Source organism: Myotis daubentonii, chromosome X (assembly GCF_963259705.1).
Source record: "Myotis daubentonii chromosome X, mMyoDau2.1, whole genome shotgun sequence".
NCBI lineage: Eukaryota > Metazoa > Chordata > Mammalia > Chiroptera > Vespertilionidae > Myotis > Myotis daubentonii.
Genome location: NC_081861.1, coordinates 43,613,053 through 43,633,351, shown reverse-complemented (window position 1 = coordinate 43,633,351; position 20,299 = coordinate 43,613,053). Strand labels below are relative to the sequence as shown.

At 42.2% G+C, this 20,299-nt stretch overlaps 1 pseudogene; it reads right to left on the bottom strand.

The window, feature by feature from the left end:
• Positions 1-10,029: 10,029 nt before the first annotated feature.
• On the bottom strand, positions 10,030-12,068 carry LOC132223467 (equilibrative nucleoside transporter 1-like; annotated as a pseudogene).
• Positions 12,069-20,299: the final 8,231 nt, after the last annotated feature.

The following is a 20,299-nucleotide window of genomic DNA, read 5'->3' as shown; positions in this document are numbered from 1 at the left end:
TGGGGCTGCCCTCAGGCTGGTCTTTCCTGCTCCTGGATCAGGTGCAGCTGGGGGATGCCTACAGGCCGCACTTTTCTACTTACCGATGGCTGGATCACCACAGCGACCCAGGGCCCAGCGGCACTTTCCTGCTCTCCAATAGTCATAGGGTCCCGGCTGGGGGTGGGGCTTAGCAGTGCGGGGCTTAGGCGGCACGGGTGTCCCGGCTGGGGGCTCAGGTGGCACATAGGGGTCCTGGCTGGGGGTGGGGCTTATACCCTGCTGCCCAGGGCTGCGCATGGGGCCCGAATGGCAGCTTGCGCTGTCCCGCCCTGCCTGTAGTATAGGATAGAGGCCTGGTGCACGGGTGGGGGCAGGCTGGTTTGCCCTGAATGGTGTCCCAGATCAGGGTGGGGGTCCCGCTTGGGTGCCTGGCCAGCCTGGATAACGGGCTGATGGCTGTTTTTAGGCTGCCCACACCCCCTTTAGGGTGGGGGTCCCCACTGGGGTGCCTGGCCAGTCTGGATGAGGGGCTGAGGGCCATTTTCAGGCTGGCAGGTGACTGAAGCTCCCAGCCTCTCCTTTTTTTCTTTTTTTTTCTTTTTTATTCTGGGATTCATTTACTTTCTATGTCTGTCACTGGAGCTGAGAGCTGGCTTTAGCTCTGAGGCCGGCTCCAGCTTGAGGCCTCGGCTGCTGAAAGCAGATAACTAGGCTTTGCTTAGCTTCTATAACTGAAACCCGGTTGTCATCACTGGCGCTCTAAGCTCTGAGCCTGCTGCCGGCTGAAAGCAGCTATCTGGAGCTTGTTTAGCTTCTATACTTGCAACATAGTTGCTTCGAGTGTAAGCTCAGAGCCCAGCAGCGGCAGGTGGGGAACCTTGGCTTCCTCCGTCAATGGAGCAAGCAAGCCTCCTGTTAGCTTCAGCTGCCTGGCTGCCGGCCGCCATCTTGGTTGGCAGTTAATTTGCATATCCTGCTGATTAGCCAATGGGAAGCATTCGGGGGTCTGGTCAATTTGCATGTTTCTCTTTTATTAGATAGGATGATACCTTACATACTAGCCTTCTCATTAATCAGGCCTTTATAGTCCTTGATGATGAGAAGATAGAATTTTAAGGAATGAGAGCTTTTTAAAAATATAAATGCAATTTATTATTTTTTAAAATATTTAATTTCAGAGAGGAAGAGAGAGGGAAAGAGATAGAAACATCAATAATAAGAGAGAATAATTGATCAGCTGCCTCCTGCATGTTCCCCACTGGGGATCAAGCCAGCAATTGACAGCTGATGCTCAACCACTGAGGCATGCTGGCTGGGCTCAATGTATTTTAGATAAATGTGCTTCTTAATTTTATTCTGCTACTTTTTTTTTTTGAAATAGCATATATTGTTAGCTCATTTACTTATGAGTTTAAATATTCCCGTCCATATTAGACCATCTTGATGAATTTGCTTTTTTGTCTTCCTTGAGGTCGAATTAATTTTGATTTTTTAGGATATGTCAACATCATAGCAAATATTATAGACTAGAGGCCTTGTGCATGAAATTTGTGCATGAGTAAGGGGCTGATGGCTGTTTGCAGGCTGGCCACAGTCCCTTCAGGGTGGGGGTCCCCACTGGGGTGCCTGGCCAGCCTAGGTGAGGGACTGAGGGCCGTTTTCAGGCTGGCCACATCCCATTCAGGGTTGGGGGTCCTGCTGGGGTGCCTGGCCAGTCTGGATAAGGGGCTTATGGCTGTTTGCAGGCTTGCCAAGCCCCCCAGCAGGTACCCACACCCCATGAGGATGTGGCCATTCTGGGTGAGGGGCTGATGGCTGTTTACAGGCTGGCCACGGCCCCCTGCCACCCAAGCTCCCAGTGGAGGCTGGCTGGAAGCAGGTATCTGGGATTCATTTATCTTCTATAATTGAAACTTTGTTGCCTTGAGCAGAGGCCACAGCCGGCCAGGGCAGGAGGGACGCTTGGCTTCCTCCATCACCAGGGCAACCAAGCCTCCAGCTTGCTCCAACTGGTGGCTGCTGGCCGCCATCTTGGTTGGGTTAATTTGCATATAGTCGCTCTGATTGGCTGGTGGGCTTGCCTTGGGGTGTAGTGGAGGTGCGTTCAATGCGCATGTTTCTCTTTTATTAGATTAGATAACTTAAAATGTCAAAATAATTTGCCTTTTCCAATTTTATTGTACAACTAAAGGCCAAGCACGCGAAATTGTGTGCGACCCCAGACCAACTGCACCGGCGGGACCCCAGACCCACCACACCATGAGACTGAGACCTGCCATACCACGAGTCTGAGACCCGCTGCGAGAGCCATCAATGCACCTCCTGGTGACCAGTCATTTCGTTGTTACGGAGTCACAGCATTATGGCCACTGGCCTTTTATAATATAGACTAGAGGTCCGGTGCACAAAAATTGTGCACTCAAGGCGGGGGGGTTCCTCAGCCCGGCCTGTGCCCTCTCACAGTCTGGGACCTCTCAGGAGATTACCACCTGCTGGCTTAGGCCCGCTTCCTGGGGGATTGAGCCTAAACTGGCAATCAGACATCCCTCTGGCAGGCCGGGAGCCCATGGGGGATGTCCACTTGCCAGTGGGGAGCAGGCCTAAGCCTGCTTAGTGCATCCTTAGTGCTGCTGAGGAGGTGGGAGAGGCTCCCCCCACCACAGCTGTACTGGCAGCCATCAGCCTGGCTTGTGGCTGAGCAGAGCTCCCCCTGTGGGAGCACACTGACCACCAGAGGGCAGCTCCTGCATTGAGTGTCTGCCCCTGGTGGTCAGTGTGTGTCATAGTGACCAGTCATTCTCAGTTGTTCGGCTGTTAGGTCAGTTTGCATAATACCCTTTTATTATATAGGATAGAGGCCTGGTGCATGGGTGGGGGCCGGCTGGTTTGCCCTGAAGGGTGTCCCGGATCAGGGTGGGGGTCTCACTGGGATGCCTGGCCAGTCTGGGTGAGGGGATGATGGCTGTATGCAGGCTTATCAAGCCCCCCCCCCCAGTGGGGACCCTCACCCAGTGGAGGTTTAGTCAGCCTGGGTGAGGGGCTGATGGCTGTTTTCAGGTTGGCCACACCCCCTTTAGGGTGGGGGGTCCACACTGGGGTTCCTGGCCAGTCTGTGTGAGGGGCTGAGGGCCGTTTTCAGGCTGGCCAAGCACCCCCGGCAACGGAAGCTCCCAGCCTATTCTTTTTTGCTTTTTATTCTGGGATTTATTTACCTTCTATAATTGAAACTTTGTAGCCTTGAGAAGAGCTCAGGTCCGACCAGGGTGAGCAGGAGGGGAGGGAAACTTGCCTTCTTCCTTCACCAGGGGCAACCCACCCTCCTGCTCACTCCAGCTCCGTGGCCTCGGCCAGCTGAAAGCAGGTATCTGGGGTTTATTTACCTTCTATAATTGAAACTTTGTTGCTTTGAGTGGAGCTCAGAGATGGATGTGGCAGGCGGGGAGCTTGGATTTCTCCATTATTGGGGCAACCAAGCCTCCTGCTTGATCAAGCTCTGTGGCTGCCAGCCGCCATCTTGGTTGGGTTAATTTGCATATAGTCGCTCTGATTGGCTTGTGGGCATGGCCTAAGGCATAGTGAAGGCATGGTCAATTTGCATGTTTGTCTTTTATTAGTGTAGACTAGAGGCCCAGTGCACAAAAATTTGTGCACTTGGGGGAGTCTCTCAGCCCAGCCTGTGCCCTCTCCCAGTCTGGGACCCCTCAGGGGATGACCACCTGCTGGCTTAGGCCCACTCCCTGGGGGATTGGGCCTAAGCTGGCAGTGAGACATCCCTTTGGCAGTCTGGGAGCCCTTGGGGGATGTCCACTTGCCAGTGGGGAGCAGGCCTTAGCTGCAGTTGGACATCCTTAGCGCTGCTGAGGAGGCAGGAGAGACGACCACCACCACTGCTGTACTGGCAGCCGGCAGCCTGGCTTGTGGCTGAGCAGAGCTCCCCCTGTGGGAGTGCACTGACCACTAGGGGGCAGCTCCTGCATTGAGCGTCTGCCCCCTGGTGGTCAGTGTGTGTCATAGTGACCAGTGATTCCCAGTCACTCTGCTGTCAGGGTCAATTTGCATATTACCCTTTTATTATATAGGATAGAGGCCTGGTGCATGGGTGGGGACCAGCTGGTTTGCCCTGAAGGGTGTCCCGGATCAGGGTGGGGGTCTCACTGGGGTGCCTGGCCAGCCTGGGTGAGAGGCTGAGGGCCATTTTCAGACTGGCCACATCCCCTTCATGATGGTGGTCCCCCCTGGGGTGCCTGGCCAGCCTGGGTGAGGGCCTGATGGCTGTTTGCAGGCTGGCCATAGCCCCTTCAGGGTGGGGGTCTTCTCTAGGGTGCCTGGCCAGCCTGGGTGAGTGGCTGATGGCGTTTTGCAAGCTGGCCAAGCCCCCCAGCACAGACCCTCACCCCATGAGGATGTGGCCATTCTGGGTGAGGGGCTGATGGCTGTTTGCAGGCTGGCCACGGCCCCCCGCCACCCAAGCTCCCAGTGGAGGTTGGCTGGAAGCAGGTATTTGGGATTCATTTATCTTCTATAATTGAAACTTTGTTGCCTTGAGCAGAGGCCACAGCTGGCCAGGGCAGGCGGGAAGCTTGGCTTCCTCCATCACTGGGGCAACTAAGCCTCCTGCTTGCTCCATCTTGGTTGGGTTAATTTCCATATAGTTCCTCTGATTGGCTGGTGGGTGTGACTTGGGGCTTAGCAGAGGTGCGGTCAATTTGCATGTTTCTCTTTTATTAGATTAGATTGACAAATTAGAATGTTAACAATATACACTAATAATACAGAAACATGCAAATTGGTGTCACTCTGCTATGCCCACCAGCCAGTCAGGATGAGTATGTAAATTAATCCAACAAAGATGGCGGTTAATTTGCATATGCAGGCATATAGGGAAGACTGAAAACTGAAGATGACTGAAGACTGAAGAGGCTTGGCTTCTCCTCTGCAGTGGGAGCCAAAGGCCTGTGTCCTGGGTGCTGGAGGAAAACCGGTACCGGCAGCCAGGAAGGAAGGCCTATTGCATGAATCTCTTTGTGCAGTGGGCCTCTAGTAATGATAATAATAACAATATAATAATGGCTAATAAGACTGTGTTCTTGCTGTGTCCTGTCTAGGACATTTTGGGCTTTATTTGCATAATTTAATCCTTTCAACTGCTATTTAATGTGGGTTCTAGTATTACCTGTTTTACAGTTGAGGAAACCGAAACCCACAACCCAGGCATGTGCCCTGACCGGGAATTGAACCACGACTTCCTGGTGACGCTCAACCACTGAGTCACGTCGGCCGGGCCAGAGAGACTTTCTAATTTGCTCAAGGTTGCAAAGGTAAATTTGCAAGGTTCCAGAGCTGAAATTTGAATCCAGCTTCATAGAGAATCCCAAAGTCTGAACCCCGGCACAGCACTGAGTACCATTTCTCATTTTAGGAATAAGTTTATGTTTTAAATCTTTGCTTCTACATTTCCCCCCAAATTTGAATACCTCTTTCATCTCACCTTTTGGTTGTATTTAGATATATTATCTCTTCTTACTAAAGTAATACATTTTTGTAAGTGTATTATGCATTAGAAAGGGTTGTACTAGAGGTTAAGAAATTAAAATCTGGAGCCTGAATGCTTGGGATCATAGATTCTGCCACTTATCTGTGTGACTGTGAGAAAATTACTTTATCTCTCTCCTAGTTTCCTTAGCTACATAACTAGTACTAACATGTAGTTTATTTGTTGGTTGTGAGGATTAAATGAAATAATATATATAAAGTATTACAATAGCACATGCTCAAAAATAATGAGATATAGTTTACAGATAACTTAAAAATTCCATGTTATAGCTATAGTGTAAATATATTTCCTTTGTTTCCATTTATCCACCCATTCATACATGTATTCATTTATCCTTATATTTACTGATTCATTTTGTGAACCCATTTTGAGTACACTGGGCAAGGTGCTTCCCGTTTTCAGAGTGTTAAACTCTGTAAAATCTTCAGGAGTTAATTTCTTTGGTGAAACTCCTGCTTGGGGAAGGATGTTGTATAAGAATGTTTTGATTAATTTCTCTTTTTGCACAGGCCAAATGGCAATATGAGGCATTCAAATGATCAAAGTTTATATGGAAAACCGTTTTCCACTTGCTACCTTTCTAAGATACTGGCAAGGTTTTAAGATTTAATTTTATGAAGACTACTAAAAATGTACAGGAGGTAAGAAGTGCTATTATTCTAAAATAGTAGCTGTATTATAATCTAGCGAATATTGGAAGGAGATGACCTTCCCATAGCATGGAAGCAGTTGATAAGAAACAGTTGATATCAACTGTTAATAAGAGCTATTTATATGCATTACCTAAATTAAAATGGAGAACCAGGCAGATCTATATCCTGGTGAAGAGCCTTGGCCATGAGATTAGGCCTATTGAATAGGCCTGTTTAGAAAATGTGTGGGCTCTGGCACCAAACTGACTTTGTAGTCATAAATGATTTAGAGAAACTCTTTGACCTTTATATGTGAGAATATATCATCAAGTTCCCAGGAGCCCTGGTCTAAAGTTGGCAAGAAGTATGTTGGTCTCTGCTGGGAGATATTGTTTGTACTTGTAACAGATTTCTGATATAAATGGAGGGTGTGGTTTTTTCAATAAGTAATTGTGAGGCTCTGGCCAAAAGAGGCTAAGAACTTAGATGCAATAGAGGCAATTTGCAATGAATAGCTTCACCTTGAAAGTACCACAAAGTCAGTTCGTTTAAGATAGTCTCATGGGACTGCTTTCTGCTGACATTGTTAGTAAGTGTCTAATAGTTTTAATTGTATTGGTTCAGGTGTACTGGATTAGGGCTTGTTTTAAAAAGTTGCCAGATACCCCTATGGGTATTATTATCCCAATTTGAAGAAACTATTAGGATTTTAAACACAATTACCTACTGCCAAAGATTACTTTGCACTAGTAGAAGCATACACTGGTGAAGTCACCCAACATTTATTGCACATAATGTTTCCTCTGCCTGTAGTGAGTGCTCTATTCCTACTCTTTTCTTGGCTAACTATCTTTCAAATCTCAGCTCAAACATTTCTTCCTCAGAGAAGTCATCTCTGACACTTATTAAAAGTTTACTTAAGAGCTGGGAACTATGCTGAGATATTTATATGCATTACCTAAATATTTTCCCTACATTAAAGAGGAGACATTTGATGCTTAGAGGAATTAAATCATTTGCCAAGAACCACATAGCAAATAAGTGGTCAAGTTTAATCTCTATCATTGGTTCATCTCATGCTATAGCTCACATTTCCCTTCTTTCTTTCTCTCTCTCTTTCTTTCTTACTTTCTTTCTTTTTTCTTTCTTTCTTTCTTTTCGTTCTTTCTTTCTCTCTTTCTTTTCTTCTTTCTTGACACAATGCTATATTGCACTTGAGTCAATTATGCTTATGAGTTTACTACAGCTTATGATAGGAATGAGCAAAAGCCACTGTGAACTAGATGACCAGAGAATTGTGGCTACAGATTTTGCCTTCTTTCAGATGAACATTAACCTAGAAGGTTGATTTAGGCCAGGGTGCAGTGTTTAGAGTTTCTAGGCTTGGTGGTGGTGAGGCAGGATTTATCCATGGACAATTACAAAAGAAAGAATCTTATGTCTCTTGGAGAAATTAAAATGGAAAACCAGGCAGATCAAAGTGTGCATCAATGCATAGAAGTGAGACAGAGAGGGAGGATGTAGATATTTTATTCCTTTTTCATTCAGCAAGTATTACTTGCATTGTTCTAATTGCCGAGGATAGAGGTATATAATACAGATAGATGTATTACTTCCCTTATGGAACTTTTGTTGCACTGTACATTTCCACCATCAGAGTATGAGTGCTCCAATTGCTCTGTATCCTGGACAACAGTTGATATTATCAGAGTTTTCATTTTTTCCATTCTACTGGGACAAAGGTAGATGATAAGGATGATGTGTATGAAGGGTTACAGTGAGGCAGTGGGACAGAAACTGGAGAAATCACTAACAATTGGAAGTTTGAAAACTGTGGAGTAAATCAAGGAATGGGGGAGTTTAGAGCAAATCCCTCAGCTCCAACAACATGATTATGATAAGGCTTGCAGTTTTGACTATATCAGTGATGGCGAACCTATGACACGTGTGTCAGAGGTGACACGCGAACTCATTTTTTTGGTTGATTTTTCTTTGTTAAATGGCATTTAAATATATAAAATAAATATCAAAAATATAAGTCTTTGTTTTACTATGGTTGCAAATATCAAAAAACTTCTATATGTGACACGGCACCAGAGTTAAGTTAGGGTTTTTCAAAATGCTGACACGCCGAGCTCAAAAGGTTCGCCATCACTGGACTATATCCTAGGAAGGAAAACTAGTAAGGGTTCTAAACCAATTTCTATAGTAATGATCATAATTACCATTTATTAAGATCTACTATGTAAGAAGCATTGGGCCAGGCACCTCACATATATTATGTACCTGTGAGATCTACCTGTGAGACAGCATTATCCCTAGTTTATAGATAAATTGACTATGACTTAGACTGGTTGAATACTGGCCCAAGATGAAACAACTACAAATGGCATATCTGAGATTCAAGCACAGACTTTTGATTCTAAAGTCAGATTCTTTTGGGGTTGATTTGCTGACTCTCCAAACATGTAAAGGAATGAATTCCAGTGCAGATGAAAGGATGTTGAACATTGTTAGACGTCAAGAAAATGAAGATTAATGCCACAATGAGATAACCCTTCATACACATCATTCTTATCATCTACCTTTGTTCCAGTAGAATGGAAAAAATGAAAAATCTGATAATATCAAATGTTGTCCAGGATACAGGGCAATTGGAACACTCATACTCTGCTGGTGGAAATGAAACAAATACTGTAAAGTAGTTTGGCAGTTTCTTATAAAATTAAACATATACCTGCCATATGACCCAACAATTCTATTCCTAGTTGTTTACCCAAGAGAAATGAAAACATATATTCACACAAAAATTTGTGTGCAAATGTTGATAGCAGTTTTTTTCCCCCTAATAGTTTCAAAATGGAAACAACTCAAATTTCCATCAATAGGTAAATGGGTAAACAAATTTCCATCATTAGGTAAATAATAGATCCATACAATGGAATACCCTGAAGCAATATGAAGAAATGAATTATCAATCATGCAACACTATAGAGTCCCTAAAAACATATTAAGCAAAGAAGCCTACCTCAAAAAAAATGTGATTCCATTTTCTTGAAGTTCTCAAATAAGAAAACTAATTATCTATCATAATAAAAGTGTAATATGCTAATTAGACCGAATGTCCTTCTGGACAAAGCGGGGCTGTGAGGGAAGCCTGGGCCCCGGGTGCCTGCTGGTGGCTGGAGGGAAGCCTGGGTCCCAGGTGCTGGAGGGAAGCCGGTGCCAGCAGCCAGAAGGAAGGCCTACTCTTGCACGAATTTTGTGCATCAGGTCTCTAGTGTTTATATAAAATAAGATTAGTATCTGCCTATGTGTGTGGGATGACTGCAAAGGGACATGAACATGAGAGAATTTTCTTTGGTGACAAAAATGCCTTATGTCTTTTTCTTTGGAAAAAAAAAATTAGCCAGAGAGCTTCTGAAGGCACTTGGTTTCTGTTGAGTATAGAAAAGGCAGTAAAATGGCAACTGTACAGGGTGCATGATAGGTGGGAACAAGGCAGGGGGAGCAGAGGAGGGACAGAGATATTGGGGGAAGAGACACATTGGGAAAAGGGGGATGGAAATATCAGACTGGACCTTAGAACAGACAGTCCTGGTCTCTAGCCACTCCTGGTATGGGCAGACGAGCATACAGATACATAGACAAACATTCACTCTGAGCCTAGGAGCCTCTGCTGCCCTGCTCAAGCAGGGATTAGTCAGAGCCAAGTGTAGGCGAATTTGAGCATATGCAGAGGTTTCAAACCCTCCCTGGACTCTGACCCTCAGGCACACAATGTCACCTTTATTCACCCAGAGGCTTCCTCAGGGCCTAGACAACGAGGACCAGCACAAGCCATGAGGAAGTAGAAATCAGTTAGAAGAGAAAACCTCCAGCCCACTCCTGTCCATACCTGAAGGAGAAGGAAGGTGCAGAAACAGGCAGCCAGTGCAGCCCTCTGTCCATCCATGGTCTCGCAATTGCCTGGAACAGGAAGGAGGAGACAGCCTCCAGCACCAGGCTCAGAGACAGACAGAAGGCTATGATGGCTCCAGCTGTTTCTCCCTCAGCCAGCTTTACTTCCTTTAGCCTGAAGCACATGCAGAGACTGGCGAGGTAGCTAGGAAGAAAGTGACCCAGGTGTCATCCTCAAAGACCATGGCCAGGTATCCCTGGGGCTGGATATTGCACAGTAGCAGCAGGGACACAAAGCCAAGCCAGACCAGCACCAGCTTGGTAGCCAGCAGCTGTTCTTCCCAGACAACATAGATATGGCTGTAAGGCTCCGGCCCACCCAAAGACATTGGAAGTCAAGAAACAGGACACAGGAATAAAGTAGTCTCCCCAGGTGCTAGTGCCTGCAATGTTGGACTTGACCTCAGAGGTAATGGCAGGAAGCTCCCCAATAGTGACTGTGAAGATGAAGCCAATGGAGAGAACCAAGACTAAGATATATTTGAGGATGGCTTAGATTGAGTGGCTTTTGTTGGTGGGCTGACAGTTGGAGGCTGAAACTTCAAACTCCTCTTTGCCTGCTCTTGGCTCCTCTCCTTCACTAATGAGGTCCAACTTGGTCTCCTCCTTTCTAGGCCCTTTGAGCTTGAGCTGCTGGTAGTAGAAGTACCATTCCAGCTGGGGCAGGCCCAGGTAACAGATAATGGTCAAAATGATGACCCCACAGGTTGTGGTAAAATAGCCAAAGGAACTTTCTGATGGCTCCAAGCCACTGGTGATGGTGCAGATCATGGTCACTGAGGCAAAGAAAGGTAAGATGCCTGTCAGGCTCTGGCCACTCATGATGGGGCCATGTAGCTGGCAGACCAGACCAAAAGGCTGCCCTGCAGGATGGCACCGAATGAATTAATGGGCATGATCTTGATCTTTGTGATGATGAAGAAGGGCAGGGCATCCAGGTGCACCGTCATCAGGATAGCAGTGATCAGGAACACCAGCAGAATTGCCATCAGGCTGCCCCAGACTAGAACGGACTGGGGTATCCTCTGATGCAGGAAAAAGTCAAGGCAGGCAAAGAGCAGCCAGGGGCAGCATGGCACATAAGATCATGACATTGTTGAAGCCAGCACTCAAGAGAATTCTGTTCCAGAGAGGGTGCTTTTTGTAATTCAAAACTCTTTTGTAGGGTGTGTAAAGAATTAGGCAAACCTGCACAATCCGAGGGAACAGTCTCCAAATGTTAACCCATCTTCAGACATCAGCCACAAGTTCAGGGAACCCTGAGGGCTAAAAATTTGGTAGTTTCCCCAATCATTCTCAAGATTCAATATTTCACTAGAACAGTGGTTCTCAACCTTCTGGCCCTTTAAATACAGTTCCTCATGTTGTGACCCAACCATAAAATTATTTTCGTTGCTACTTCATAACTGTAATGTTGCTACTGTTATGAATCGTAATGTAAATATCTGATATGCAGGATGGTCTTAGGCAACCCCTGTGAAAGGGTCGTTTGACTGCCAAAGGGGTCGCGACCCACAGGTTGATAACCGCTGCACTAGAACAACTCACAGAACTCAGGAAAACACTACACTTATAGTTACAGTTTTGTTATAGCACAGAGATACACGTTAGAATCAGCCAAAGGAAGAGATGCAAAGAGTGAAGTCTGGGAGGGTTCCAAATGTGAAGATTTCATCTTCCTCAGAGAATGTTGCCAACCAGGGGCTTGATCACATACTGCCTGCGGGGCTGGCCTTTAGTTTCCAGCCCCTCCCAGCATTTCAGGGTAATACCTTTCATCTCTAGTTCCTCCAGAGGTCAGAACTGATATGGTGTGGCTCCTATCCCCCATCATAAATCACGTTGTTAGGTTGTCTGGTGACCAGAGACCTTAGGCAAACAAAGGCACTCCTATAAGGAAGAACATTCCAGAGGACTAGAGATTACCTCCCAATAGCCATGGGCAATGGCCTGAACTCTGTTTAGGTAAAGTTAATTCTTCATTACATAGGGTGCTCACAGATTTACAATTGTTATATTTTACTTGTGGATTTATCATTTTTATATTATGAAAACTTCCAATCTACTTGTCTGATATTAATATAGCTATACCAGATTTCTTTTGGTTAGTGATTACGTAGTATATCTTTGAAACTCTAATCTTGTCTTATATGATTGCTGGAGAAACTGCTCTGATTTTCAGAGGCATTCTGCTCATGATTTTAGCCTCCTATCCCATGCATCCCCTTATGCAGCACATATTTTGAGGATGAAGATGACTGCATAATTGAGCTCCCCTCTCCCAATCTCTGACAAAAGCACTACTGATTTCTGTGTTCCCTTGCAGTAACCCTTCTTCTGGGCATTGCACCAAGATTTGCAATGGATTTTCAGCCTTCTACCTGCACTCAGAATTGACCATTGTTTCTAGGTAAATGTGGCAGCAGAGAACATCTCACATCTCTGTGATTCTTCTGTTTCCTAAGTCTTACATTTTCTATGTCTAAACACCTCAGCATTTCTGCTGCCCTCTTTTAGATGATTTCAGAAAATTATCTGGCTCTGCAGTTATCCTATTACAATTATAATGAAAGTTCTTTCATGAAGTTGAATATATCTTCTAACTTTCCTCCAAATCTTGTCTTCTCCAAGTTAAATACCCCAGTTTTATTTATTTATGCCTCAAGTAATATGGCTTCAAAAGCACTCGCCATCCTTGTTGTCTCCATTGGATATTGGAATGAATCAGAATATTCTTGACGCTGGCTGATTAAAATAGTAGAACAGGATATTTCATTCTGAATATTGTATGTAGCCCTATTAATGTAGCCTAATGTTACTTTTTTTTTGAATATTTTAGTAGCCATGTCTCAGTATTCTCTTGTATTAGTTTAGTAGGTAACTAATGTGGATGAAAAAGGGGCTAGATACTAAACCTGAAAAGCTCAGGGGAGGCCTGCATGGCAGGCCTTACAAACTCAGAGACTGAAAGTAACCACTTAAGATGATCTGAACATAAAAATTCCTAACTGAAAGCAAGTCATGGTGGGTAGTCACGTTCTAGGTGTAGCTTCCCTGACAAAAATCAATCTTTACCGTAAGTGAACCTTTCTGTTGGCTTTTTGCATCTAAGATAACATACCTTTGAAATGTCAGAGTAATCTTTTTCTCCACATCCCTCAAGGTACAACCACTGGTACAAGAGCATGAGATCACGGAACCCCACATTATCATCTTGTTCCCCCGCATACCATTTCTATGTGATGTAAATGTTAAGTATTAACTCTCTGCTACCCATCAGTGTAAAAGAAGTGTGTGTCTCCTAACCCCAGAGGTTTCCCTGTTTCTCTTTCTCCAGCCCTCTTAGTCTTCCACCAATGGATTTCATGTAACCCTCCTTACATCTCCCCATTTCATTTTAATATATAAAATAAGCTGAAAAACTGCTATTTTCTGGAGCATTATCTCAATCTGTTGAGACTTTGCTTCCAGCAATTGTCGTCATTTTGGCTCAAGTAAACTCATAAAAATTCTCTACAGGTTTGGACATTTCTTACGTCAACACTAACATTTTCAGAATTTCACACGAACATCTCTCTCTCTCATATTACTACCCTTCTGCTATTATTAACATATATTGAGCACTGTGCTCTATATGTGTTAACTCTTTTTATCCTCACATCAATTACCTTGTGAAGCGAAGTATTATCCCTATTTTGCAAATGAAGAAAATGAGAGGTCTCATAACTTGCCCAAAGTCATAATAGTGAATCTAGAATTTAAGATGACAAATTCATCCCAGTTTGTCTGAGACTTTCTGAAGTTTAGTACCAAGATTATTATACCCTAAGAAACTTCTTATTCCTTGGCAAACTTGGATGCTTAGTCATCATACTTAGACCTGACTGTAATATATCTGTAGCCTGAACTCAGGTTCTTAATTATTTCAGACCATTGCTTCCTTGAGATAATAGATGTATTCATATGTTTGATGTTATGTGTTGTGATCTGTTATCTTGGTATTGTGCTTGAGTAGGAAAAGCTAAGACCAGTGGGCAAAAGTTACAGAGGTGCTATGTCATTTCAATATAAGAAGGAACTTTTTAACAATCAGTTCTGTCCAAATATACAGTGTATTGACTCAAAGAGATATATGGTGTTGTGTGTTTTTTAAACTTAGTGCAAGAATGCTAAATATACTCTTGTTAAATTATAATCTTATATGCTTCATCACATAGTTGAAATCTTTGAATGTCATTTTCAGATAAATCTTTAAATACTAAAGTAAAGGTAGTTCTACAAGAAACTAGAACAACAGGTCAAATAGTGAGCTTTCATCTGAATTTATTGAAGTCCACAATACAGAATATCTAGAAGAATGGGTCTTGCTTCAATCTTCTACAAATACAACTTTTCTGAGGTGTTTTACCAATACCCTTTGAAACAGCATGGAGGGACCTGGAGAGTATTATGCTAAGTGAAATAAGCCAGTTAGAGAAAGAAAAGTATTACATGATTTCATTCAGATGTGGAATCTAATGAATAAAATAGATCCAGAAACACAGAAGCATGGAATGGACTATTGAATCTGAGGGAAGGTGGGAAAGGGTAGGTCGGCAGGAAGAGATGAACCAAAGAACTTGTATGTATATATGCATAACCCATGGACTTAGACAATAGTGTGGTGAAGGCCTGAGGCCAGGGGTAGGGAGGACTGAGGTGGGGTAGAAGGGGGAGGTAGGTTAGAAGGGATCAATGGGGGAAAAAGGGGACATATGCAATACTTTCAACAATAAAGGTTCTTAAAAAATAGGAACTCTATAGCACTTAGTTTGAAACCTTAGTAAAGAGTGAGGGCCTGAAGTGCTAGTGTTTTACACTGCTTGATGGCAATAGACATATGCTTCAGAAACCAGATGATTTGGGTGTATCATAATGTTGACAAAGAGGACTTAATTTTCTCAGCAGACATTAGTTTCTCTACATTTAACTTTCAACCAAACAAATTAAAATTATTTAAGAGCACTAGGGCACCATTTGTGATTGGTACTTTGGAGGTTGATGGAAATTTTGAAGGAAGGCCTACTCTTGCACGAATTTCATGCATCGGACCTCTAGTAATATAATAATCTCACAATAGAATTAGACTGTCTGTATTCAAATCCCAGTTCTGTCACTTAGAAGTTGTTGGCCTTGGAAAATTAACTTCACATCTCTCTGTCACAGTTTTCTCACTTGTAATTCAGAGATGGTAATGGTGATGATGATGAAAATAAAAAGTACCCCATATTGAAGACTTGTTATGAGGATGAAATAAGTTGATGTATCAGAAACAATATTTCTCAACTTCAGTTGCATATTGTAATCACTTGGTGAGCTTAAAAAAACTAATTCTTGGACTGGTACTACGCCCAGATATTCTAATTTAATTGCTTTTCAGTGAGGCCTGTTCATCTGGAATTTTATAGCTCCCCAGATGATTCTAATTTGCAGCCAAGGTTAAAAACCCCTGATCTAAAGTAATTATGAGTGTCTGGCAAATATTAAGCATTTGATAGGTGTTAGTTATTATCATAGGACTTAGAAGTTGGGGTGATAGTTTTCTTAAATTTTTATAAACACTATTATAAAGTTATCTGTAAATGAAAAACTACCTTTCGCATATTCCTGTTAACATAACTTCCCTTTCTCAAGAGCATAATAGATTTAAGATTTTGTTTTGTTTTGTTTACACAATTTATTCCCACTCTGCCTATTTTTCTTTATTCTGGCAGGGAAAGGCAAGCTGTAATCCAATAATACTGACCCGATGCATACAGATAAAGTGTGCAATTGGTTCCAGATTTATTCCATAAACTGCCTTTTAAAAGAGTTGGATGCAGTTTTTTTCTTGTCCCATTCTGATTTATAAAACTAGCTCTAGGTGATGGATTTATAGGGAAATTAACTTCCTAGTCCACAGAGAGTCCATGTGCAAGGTCTTGATAACCCCCCACCCAACACAACATTGAAGTCATTTGATTATTATCTTATAATTTGCAAAGAGTTCATAGAGATGAAAGGATTTTCAAAGTGTAGTCAGATCCTTAAAAACAGCATGATTCTTAGGAGAAGATAAAAACCCTGCATTATATTATATTTATCTTATTAAGGAGATCATGACATAGAAGGAAAGAAAAGGTTCTTGCTGATATTCCTCAGTGTCCTCCAGAAGTAAGCTTAGGGCCTGGTCCTCTACTAACATATTTTGATCTTATAGTTAGAAAGTAAAATGCCTAAAACCCTTGAAAATATGGAGATTTATTTTCTAAAATATAGGTCTCTTTCAAACATCTGATACTACCATTCAGAAGAAAAGCTTACACATCAGAATTTGTATGTTTTAAGACCCAGTTTAACCACATTCCATGATAAAAATCTTAGGCATTGGAAGATGTAGAAAGACGACCTCTACTTTGTCTAGCAAGCACAGCTATGAATTTTTTTAAAAGCCTTAATTGAAACTGTAGCTGCAGGTTCTGAGATGAACAGAAACTGGCAAATCTATTTCATTTATGTTGAAATACACTATGGTTTGTGTTACAAATATTTGAAGGTTTTTAAATCTAAATTACCTGCTGTGAGGTAGGAATAACTGGAGATTCAACCAGGATGAGAGTTGCCATAAATCAATGACCCTCAGTCATAGATGTCTGCCACAGATTCCTGGAGCCCTTCCCCATTCACACTAAGTCAGAAACTCTGAGGATGGGCAAGAACATTTTTAAAAACCATAAATGTGATTTCTATAAACTACAGCTGAAAAGAGCTGAATTAGATATTATCCAAGTATAAATTTTCAATAGGGGATAAAATATTTACTCCAAGTGCAGTAAAGTTGAGTGCTATTGACCATCCTCCTGGTGAAATCGACCCATTAATCAACACTCTTCGGTATGTTAATTTAACTTTGTAACTGGGAACTCATCTAGTCATATTTTGTACTCATATTTTTCCATTTCATTCATGAAATTATCAAAAATTTTGCCAAATGCTTTAGAAAGCCTAGCAACATTATATTTGTTAATACCAATTTAGAAATATTAGTTTTAAAGGAAGTGGTGATGTCTGAAACATACTTTCAAATGGTTCAGAAAAAAGAAAACATTATATTTGAAAACAGAGAAAAAAATTATATATACACCCTGGCTGGTATGGCTCAGTTGGTTGAAGCATTATCCCATGTACCGAAGAGTCAACCAGTTCAATTCTTTTTTTTTTTAAATATATTTTATTGATTTTTTACAGAGAGGAAGGGAGAGAGATAGAGAGTTAGAAACATCGATGAGAGAGAAACATCGATCAGCCGCCTCCTGCACATCTCCTACTGGGGATGTGCCCGCAACCCAGGTACATGCCCTTGACCAGAATTGAACCTAGGACCTTACAGTCCGCAGACTGACGCTCTATCCACTGAGCCAAACCGGTTTTGGCAGTTCAATTCTTGGTCAGGGCACATACCCAGGTTTTGGGTTCTGATCCCTGGTTGGGGCAGTCAGTCAAATTTTCTCTCTCACATTGGTCTCTCCCTCTCTTCCCCGTTCCCCTCTCTAAAGAACTGGCATTAAAAAGGAAAAGGAAAACATGTATGTGTGTATATGGAGAGCGAGAGTGAGAGTGAGAACGCATATGTGGCAAAATGTTAACATTTGGAAAATGTAAGTGAATATGTGTGTGTTCATTGAATTATTCCTTCAACTTTTCTATAACTTTGCAATTTTTTTTAAAATGAGAAAGTTGGGGAAAAAAGAAGTGAGGAAAATCTAATAGGATCACCTCCTGATAAAACCATGCCAGTTCCACATGAGTAGTATTTTTCTTTTTAAGTGTTTGAAAATCAATCTATTTTAACTGTTCTGAGATCCAATTTTTCACCAGTTTTGAAAATTTAGGCAACATTTACCTATATTCAAATTCTTTTTTTTTTGTTTGTCTGTTTTTCTTTATTGATTAAGGTATTACATATGTGTCCTTATCCCCTCATTGCCCCCCACCCCTTCACTCATGCCCTCACCCTCCTGGTGTCTCTGTCCATTGGTTAGGCTTATATGCATGCATACAAGTCCTTTGGTTGTTCTCTCCCCCTTAACCCCTCCCTCCCCTACCTTCCCTCTGAGGTTTGACAGTCTGATCAATGCTTCTCTGTCTCTGGATCTGTTTTTGTTCATCAGTTTATTTTGTTCATTATATTCGACAAATGAGTGAGACCATGTAATATTTATCTTTCTCTGACTTATTTCGCTTAGCATAATGTTCTTCAGCGCCATCCATTCTGTTGCAAATGGTAAGAATTCCTTCCTTTTTACTGCAGCATAGTATTCCATTGTGTAGATGTGCCAAAGTTTTTTAATCCACTCATCTGCTGATGAGTATTTAGGCTGTTTCCAAATCTTAGCTATGGTAAATTGTGCTGCTATGAACATAGGGGTGCATATATCCTTTCTGATTGGTGTTTCTTCTTTCTTTGGGATATATTTGTAGAAGTGGGATCACTGGGTCAAATGGGAGTTCCATTTTTAGTTGTTTGAGGAAACTCCATACTGTCTTCCACAGTGGCTGTACCAGTCTGCATTTCCACCAGCAGTGCATGAGGGTTCCTTTTTCTCCGCATCCTCACCAGCATTTGTCATTTGTTGATTTGTTGATGATAGCCATTCTGACAGGTGTGAGATGGTACCTCATGGTCATTTTGATTTGCATCTCTCGTATGATTAATGACTTTGAGCATGTTTTCATATGTCTCTTGGCCTTCCTTATGTCTTCTTTCAAAAAGTATCTATTTAGGTCTGTTGCCCATTTTTTTTAATTGGGTTGTTTGTCTTCCTTTTGTTAAGTTGTATAAGTTCCCTGTAAATGTTGGAGAATAAACACTTATCAGAGATAACGTTGGCAAATATGTTCTTCCATGCAGTGGGTTTTCTTATTGTTTTGTTGATGGTTTCTTTTGCTGTACATAAACTTTTTATTTTGATGTAGTCCCATTTGTTTATTTTCCCTTTAGTTTCCATTGCCCTAGGACAGTGATGGCAAACCTATGACACGCGTGTCAGAGGTGACACACGAACTCATTTTGGGTTACATGCATTGACAGAGACAAAAAATTGCATAATTCAAATATTTGTCTCTCGCCACGGCCAGAGTTGGGCATCACTCGAGTAATATTATTACTCATGTTACTCATGATCAATAATGCAATTCTAAAACCGGATGTAAACATGTACAACGGTGTTGTGTAGCAAAGATACATTTTGGAAACATCCAAGATACATTGTTCCAATAATGACATTAATATAAAAAGGTTAAGAATTGCACTATAAAGAGATTAATCTTTACTCATGACATTTTATTTTTACTCGAGTGACAAAATACTCAATTATGGAAACAGCCTCGTTATTGTCAACATGTGCCTCGGGTAAGCTTCCCGTGCGTTCACGTGCATTCGGCAAAGGGATGCACTTGATCGCCATGTTCGTTAGGAGACAGGAGTGGGAGGGTTAGAAGAAAAAGATATACAGTGCAACAGTGCTCGACGAGACATTCTGTGTGTCGGATAATTGATTACAGCACCATATATTTGTTGGTTATACATACTATCTTTGAATTGTTTTGCACCAGGAGTCAGTGCAACAACACTGCAAAAAGTTAATAGGTAAGAAACTTATCAACCTTTTATAAAAAATGCCGTGATTTATATTTATTTATTTTTGCAGCCTTGTGATGGAGAATCAAAAAAATAAAAAAGCAAGATTGAATGATAAAGGAAGTGGAAGTAGCAGTAGTCGACCCTTTCAAGATGTATGGACCGAGATGTACGGGATTGTTGACAGAAACAACAGACTATTGTGCATACTGTGTAATGAAACGGTAGTAAGCAGAACATGGAATGTAAAGAGACATTTTGAAACTAATCATTGTCAGCTCTTGAAAAAAAGTATCGATGAAAGGAAGGAATTCATTTCTAGGCAGCTACACCTCTATAAAAGTCAATCAAATTCCATCATTAAATTTGTAAGATGCTCTACAAATTTAACATCAGCAAGTTACTGGATTGCTCACTCCATAGCTCAGCATGGAAAAGCCCTCAGTGACGGAGAATTTATTAAGGAAACATTTCTAAGATGTGCACCAGCTCTATTTCACGATATGAAAAATA